Raw genomic sequence first — 8,101 nt, forward strand, 5'->3', positions numbered from 1 at the left:
CATTAACAAAGGTATCCCTTCAATTATTCTTCCATCTTTTATCACTGACCTATGTAAATTTCAAAATGTGTCTGGACCCTACAAAGAAATGATGGCTCTCAAATCCGAAATCAACCATGCTTATGTCACCAATTATTGCAAAGAGAAAACCCTTTCCCAAGCTCAAACCGAGCTTAGAAAGAAGTTTGGCGACTTAAACTCAAAGCAACCAAGTGGATGTGGGAGGACCATGAGTTATAAGGTAGATGCCATAATGAAGGAACAACAAATGTAAAACTTGCAACAAAAGGCAATTTACCGTGGGCTTAAGGGCATCTATAAAAGTTTGCATAGTACTTTTGGCAAGAAACACAATTTCAAGGGAGGATCCTATGAAGAATTTGTGGCAAAAACTAAGTGGCCCGAGGGGAGGTCCCAAGACACAAGTGAAGAAGAAGAGAAGGAAGATGATGAAGAATAAGAAACAGCTTTTCCGATTCTCTCTTTTTCCCTAAACAAAATTTCAATTCTCATATTATGTTGCATTTATTTATGTCAATTTCCATTGTAATTTAAATTTATGTTCTTGTCAAGTTGAAATTAATAGTGTCTTTTGTTAACAAATTTTTCTTTTAGAAAACTAAACAAATTTTTAAATCACATCAAGTAAATCCCAAAATGTTTTAAGGCGTGAGGACAATCCTTCATTTAAAAAGGGGGGACAAGACTTGATGTAATTTAAAAATTTTATTTTCCTGTCTAGATTGTGTAAATATGTAAAAAGTAAATTTGTTTGTTCAAAAACTAAAAAAAAAAATTCAAAATCGAAAAAAAAAATGGGTCAACAATTTTTTTTGAATATGATCACATGATTAGAAAATGTTAAGCATACTTTAAATTAAGCTTTGATTGAGCAAAATGAGATATATGCTAAACTTTTGTGAGAAAAAATCATATAATGTCATAACTTGAAATTTTTGCAAATTGAAAACTCAATTTTATGTAACAAGAGGGCTTTAAACTCAAAATAAAATAATCAATAGGGCTTACTATAACAAGCGATGTTGAATGTTTATCCTCCTATTACATTTAACAGTGTTTGCTTTAAAATAATCAAACACATTCAGCAACGTTCACTTCAATGAGAGTTTTTGAATATGAAGTATCTGAAATGGCAAATAGTCAAAGGATGCCATTATAACTGACCTACAAAGTTTTGATGAAGACAAGGTCTTATATGGAAGCTTGAAGACTTGGACATCGCAACAAACAACATACCAAGAAGTCAAGGTCAACATCATAGAATCTAGGATTGCTTTTTACATTCTAGAGTTGTAAGATGATTGCCTAGTATTGAGTCTTAGTTTAGGTAAACCCAAGATGGAAGTGTCTCACAAAAAGTCTCAAATGAAAATCATATAAGATGAGGCATAACTTCTACATACATATGTATGATAAGTAACACTCATGCATTTGCATTAAGCACACATGAATTTGTGCATAAAGGTTTTAATCATTTCTAATAATTTTGTTGCATGTTCATTCATCATATAAGGTGTTTAGCATATAATTAGAAAAACCATTTTAATCGATTAACCCATTTGATAATCAATTAAATCATGGTAGGTTAGCTTTTGTAACTCCATTTAATCGATTACGACTCTCCTTAACTGATTAAGGATTTCACCAAGACTTAATTTATTACCAAATGGGTTAATCTATTAAAATCGTTTAAAAATGGTTTTCTAATTATATGGTAAACACCCTATATGATGAATGAACATGCAATATGACTTTTAGAAATGATTAAAACCTTTATGCACAAAACCATTTATGCTTAATGCAAATGCATGAGTGTTACTTATCATATATATATGTATGTAGATGTTATGCCTCATCCTATATGATTTTCATTTTAGACTTTTTGTGAGACACTTCCATCTTGGGTTTATCTAACCTAAGACTCAATATTAGGCAAGCATCTTAGGACTCTATAATGCAAAAAGCAATCCTAGATTCTATGACGTTGACCTTGAGTTCTTGGTATGTTGTTTACTGAGATGTCCAAGTCTTCAAGCTTCCATATAAGACCTTGTCTTCATCAAAACTTCATAGGTCGGTTATAATGGCATCCTTTGACTATTTTCCTTTTCAATCTCCCTTTTTTAATGATGACAAACACTAAAACAATTCATTTGTTTGATGAGTTGAAGCTGGATAGGATATGTTTGCATAGGGTTGAATCAGAATGTGCTGCTCCCCCTCACTTTGTTCTCCCCCTCAAACCATGTAAGAGGTAATGCTAGGGAAGCAACATGATTACTTGTGGAAGCTCACTTCAACCTGAAAACAGCTCAAACAACACCTTTCTCCCCCTTTTGAAATGATCAAAAAGCTATGGCAGATTATGATATTAAAAGCCAAAAGTAAGAAAAGATATACACAGTTTACTGATCTTAATTAATTAATTAATCAAGGATAATCGATTAAGCATCCTCAAAATTACTTGAACATGTGCGCATAGTTTATCAACAATAGATTATTATATGGAGTTAATCGATTATTTAGTAATAAAACAGATTATGACAAAATTGATTGCGAGATATATCTAGTCGTGTAAGTTCAACATGAATTTCATAGAATGATCAATGATAATGATTAAGCAATATTCAGAGCATATTAATCATTCAACATTAGATGTAAACATGTAGATAAAGTCAAATGATAACGCAATAATTGTAAACATAATCCAAATTAGCAACAAAGTTTTACAAACCATAAGAGTAAGTGCAAACGAGTACGTAGAGTTCAACAGAAAGAATAGCGAAATACAACAAAAATATAATCAACACCAAAAGATAATATCCAAAGCATAACACACACACACCCTATACACACTAGACAATCCTAGCTAGGCTAATCTTGTGGAGGTGGTGGTTGGGATGAGCCATGTGTAGCATGCACAATGAAAATGATGCGTTCCAGATCTTCAGATAGTCTCTGCTGCTGCTGCTGAAATTCAGCGGCCATGGAATCCCTCATAGCCTGAAAATTTCCATCTATATGTGCATTGAGGCGCTGTTCCATAACATCTAGGTGAGCAATCCCAAATTAAGGATCTTGAGGCTCAACAAATGCCTCTATAGGTGGTTGCTTAGGGATAGGCTCACCCGGATTTGCAGCATTATCTTCATTTGGCATATCCTCAATCACTCTGATAGTATGATCTTCTTGATATTTCCATTCATTACCATATTTGTAAATGCCATTTAGTGAATCATATTATCACCAACAAGATGCTCTCCGGAGTTTGTCATGATAGTGTCCCAATATGTTGTGTCAATCTCGTAATAGTCAATGATACGAGAGATGAATAGCTCGTATGTGAGCAGTGTGGATAAAGAAACTCATGATTTTTGTACTGGATACCTTGTTTATGGTGATTTCATAGGCATTCCAAAGCCTGAGTATGCAGAAAGAACATTTGGTGAAGTGATTACTGGGAATGAAATGTGGACTATATCAAAAATCGAATTGGAGTAAGCATACTTATATATTTTACATAATGCCAACAAGTTTGAGCCATATGTTGAAAGGCATTAGGCAATGCTTAGGAATTCTAACCCAAGTAAGAATAAAAATTGGATTTCTAAATAGCATAATTGGTGTTTCATAAAGTGGCTACAAAATTATATTGTTGATGAGTTGAATATAAATGCACATTGGTTCCCGAAAGGTTGAAATGGTTAATCAATGTTCCAAGTATTCATGTCTTATCCTACATCGGTTACCTAATTAATGGGTTCACATTTTATACAAAAAAAAAGATGATCAAAGTAAAATACAAAATGATGGTGTGACTATTATTGCTCGAACTTTACATATTTCAAGTGCCAAAGAGAGAAACTTAATATATGGGAATATGTCATACTTTGGGGATATTGAATTAATAAGAGAATTGATTACACACTGTTTCGGTTGCCGGTTCTTTGTTGTATGTGATTTGATAACAAAAATGGATTTCGAGTTGATAAGTTAGGGTTAATGCAAGTGGATCTTAATAGGCCAGGATATAAATATGAACCACTTATTCTAGCATCACAAGCTCAATAAGTATTCTATGTGACTGATCCAACTGATACGAAATCGTCCAATTTTTATTAATACAATATTCGTCATTAGTATTGATGACCAAGATAATGAAAATATTGATGTTGAAGATAATTATTTTTTGCAATTGGTGTAACACTCAGGTTTACTAATCCAAAATAATTATGCTAACTTTTTAATTAAAATGAGATTACTTGAAAATCAGAGTTAAATTAAAACTTGGCCAACTAACCCAATATGCTTAAACACAAAACATTTCTTTCTATTCCATGGAATTACACCATACCTCAACTTAAAAAATAAAATAATTGAACAATTTTTCCTACAAATGCAAAATAGTTCGACAATTTCAAAAGTAACATATTCGCTCCACAAATTGTATTACACTCTACGAGATTAACATGCAGAGTTAAAAACTATAAATCTATTTAATAATTATAACACATAATTAATTTACTTATCCAAACATAATTTTTTTAATCATAAATATGTCATATGTATAAAGACTCTCTCAGACTTCGCCCGAAATATAAAATAAAAATGGCAAAATAGAAGAATCTTAATAGTGCAAAAGATGCCAGCGGACTCCATCCGAAATACACAAAATAGAAATGCTAAAATTAAAAGAATCTTAATTTACAAAACTTTTTTTGGGCTCTGCCCAAAACTGAAAAGTATAATAGCTAAAAATACATGAATCTTAACATATAATAGTTTTTCCATGGCCACCGTCCGAACTACAAATATTAGAATTTTATACTTATCGATATAAAATGTAATAGAATATAATTAAAGTGTTAAACCAAATCAAAATAGGTTTATCCTAATTAGAATCACTATCCAACATAGTCTGGATTCATAATTGAACTAGAGTGAAGACTTCCATCCTATATTCCCGAAGTGGGTATCCATACTACTTATGCACTAAACTTGCATAAATAACATATACCATACAAAAGAAAACATAAGAGGGACTAAGATACCAACTATTACGATCGTAGCATGGATTTACATAGTTTCTAACATTAAAGCAATACAAATACATTCAACAGTTATAATCAATCAATGTCACTCATGTGCAAATGATGTATGATGCATCCACCTTTGGATATGGGGAGGAATATCCATATGCATTAAATAATACAATGAAATGCATGCAGACCCTCACAACAATATCCATTGGAAAGCATTCAGGAGTACATGTTCTCTCTGGTGTGTCCAACAATACTACAAGAACACTCTCCACCGATCCAGACAGCTCAAAGGGGATGTTAGAGTTAGATTAGTTTAAGAATAACTATCTTGTCCTAGGCTACTTCAACCAATTAGCTCTCAAGTTATCATGAAACAACCACATCAGAACCGCCCCTATTCACTTCCCAAGATATTTTATCTTGAATGTTTTCGATCAAAAACCACATTTTCCACTACAATGATGTATGCACACTAACTGTTGTTAGCCAGATAAGTCTTTTAAACAATTATACTCAGGCTTTACCCATATCGAGACGTATTCTATCCAACCATATTCATCACAATGACTCGCCACTAATAATAATACTACCCTGAGGTAAAAATCTCCAACTTAACCACCATTGTTTCAGGATGGCCTATGAGGCAAGTGCCACTTACAAACACAATGATTTTAAGAAGGTAAACAAAATAAACCTTGAGCCCTTCCCAACAACATATTACAAGGATTTTAACTCCAATGATCTTGACTACCTATCTTTGAATTCAAAAAACATATTACAAGGATTTTAACTCCAAATTACATACATAACCCACTTGATCACCCACTTAGACCAATTCATGGTAATTCACAACATCTCAAACTTAGCTCGCAACTTACACGCACTATCTTTGTTCTCAACTCAGCAACCAAAAAACAAACAACAAAACATGACTACACTTTTGTTTTTACATCTTCGCATATTACTTTAGCACTACTTAATCTAAAATATTAACATCCTCAAGAATTTACAACTTATATAGAACATATATGAATAATTTCTTATGTTAATCACCTAAAAGAACCTTCACCTTGAAGCCTATAAAAGATGTGTTACAACCACAAGAATCTCAAAATATTAAATATATGAATCTCAACTCCAAGGATATTTTTTCCTTAAAGCCATTATACTTTTCCTTACTCAACCATTTCATCATCAAAACAACCCTCTCATTCCCACTATTATTATCAATGTTTTACAACAAGGATCAGACAACAACTCACATCAATATCATTATCACTAAAATAACCCATCAATTTTATACATGCCAAATACACATTATCTATCATAATATTAATCAAAATACACCATGACAATCATACACAGAACATGTTGCTATGTAGACATTTAGTAATTACACTATAAGTATTATCATACTCAACTATATCCATTAACACGTTTTCATGACAATGTGCACCATATACAAACACTTATTATGATGGTAACTACAATTAAATTAATTATAAAAACATAGCATATTATCTATTAAGCATATAAGACTCAAATATATCATCATGAACCCGACTCTCCAACTTTGAGGGAGTAGGAGAAATTTAATGCAATAATCGAAGACCATTTGGTCTTCTCCCTCACATTGGCCGCTTTATCTCATCACTTAAGCTTCATCGAATCTTCGCTATCATTGTCACTAACATCACTTGACCCAAACAATACCACCTCACCCAAACAAGACCAAAATTTAATTAAATTGAATTCAAACTACACTTAAGTTCACACACAAATACATGTACACAATTAATATATGAGTATACACTTTAATGTAATTCATTAGGTCTTCATTTTAGTCATTACTCCTCAAGTAATTTTAAACTTTGCATAATATAGTTTTTCATTTAAAAATACAAACCCAAAATAGATTCAGTTTTTGTCTTCTAAAAAAAAAATAGTTTTGATTTTTTTTTTCTTTTTAAGACATAATGAATAAACTAAGTATTAAGATAGCTTAGCTATATCAAACGGCCAACTAAGAAATATAAAACTCTATAGTATTGTTGAAAGGTTTTCCTGAGGTTTTCCCTTCTCAACAAATTGACCCCGACAACAGCGCCAATTTGTTGAAAGCGGAAATTCCCTCAATTTGGTGTGCTTTCCCATTTATTTGATTAAGAAAGTGAATTCGGTTTTATTCTTTGTTCGTCATCTCGGTTTTGTTGAAATAAATTTCAACGCCGGTATAATGGTTTCAAGAATATTCTAGTTACAACTTACTTCTAATAGTAATGTGAATAAGTTATTCCTTCTTTGCCCCATCTCGGCTTTGTTAGAATAAATCCTAACACCGATACAATGGTATCGAAGCAATCCCCAATTACATAATTATTAAGTACCTTTGAATACCATCTCAGTTTTGTGGAATAAATTCCAACACCGGTTTAATGGTATTCTAATGTACAAAAGTTATGAATAGTTAGTTGTTAGAAACAAATAAATAAATAAAGAACAAAAGAATAATAAAGTATTTAAGTGATATTTATTTATTTACTCCCTTTTGGGTTCCTTTTATTAACAAACCAAACTTCTTCCTTAAGGAAGGTTGGTATTAAATAATAAATAAATGGTGGAATGTAAATAACAATAAATAAAAGTTAGTTAGTCAGCTTCAGCACTTTTGTATATTAAAAGGTGTTTCCACAACTAAATTTATTGATAACACTTTACTATTTTACAATTTGCACCTCTTTCAAGATCCAATTGTAGTATATTATATGGTTATGTCGAACCATAAGGAATTGCCTAATAGAATGAGTCCTATTAAGACATCAATGCACAAATAGTGAGTTAAACATATTTTGGTTTTGTTTTGAATTGAATTTCATATAAACAATTAACAACAAACATAAAAACTAAATATTAACAAATTCTTGAGGAGACAAAATCATTTTTAATAAGGAAAATATTTCTCAACTTCTTATGAATTTGAACTACTTAGACAAGTTCTTATGTTTTACTTTGATTAACTCCAAACACCAAGTTCTAAA

Source organism: Lupinus angustifolius, chromosome LG06, assembly GCF_001865875.1.
Source record: "Lupinus angustifolius cultivar Tanjil chromosome LG06, LupAngTanjil_v1.0, whole genome shotgun sequence".
Taxonomy (NCBI): domain Eukaryota; kingdom Viridiplantae; phylum Streptophyta; class Magnoliopsida; order Fabales; family Fabaceae; genus Lupinus; species Lupinus angustifolius.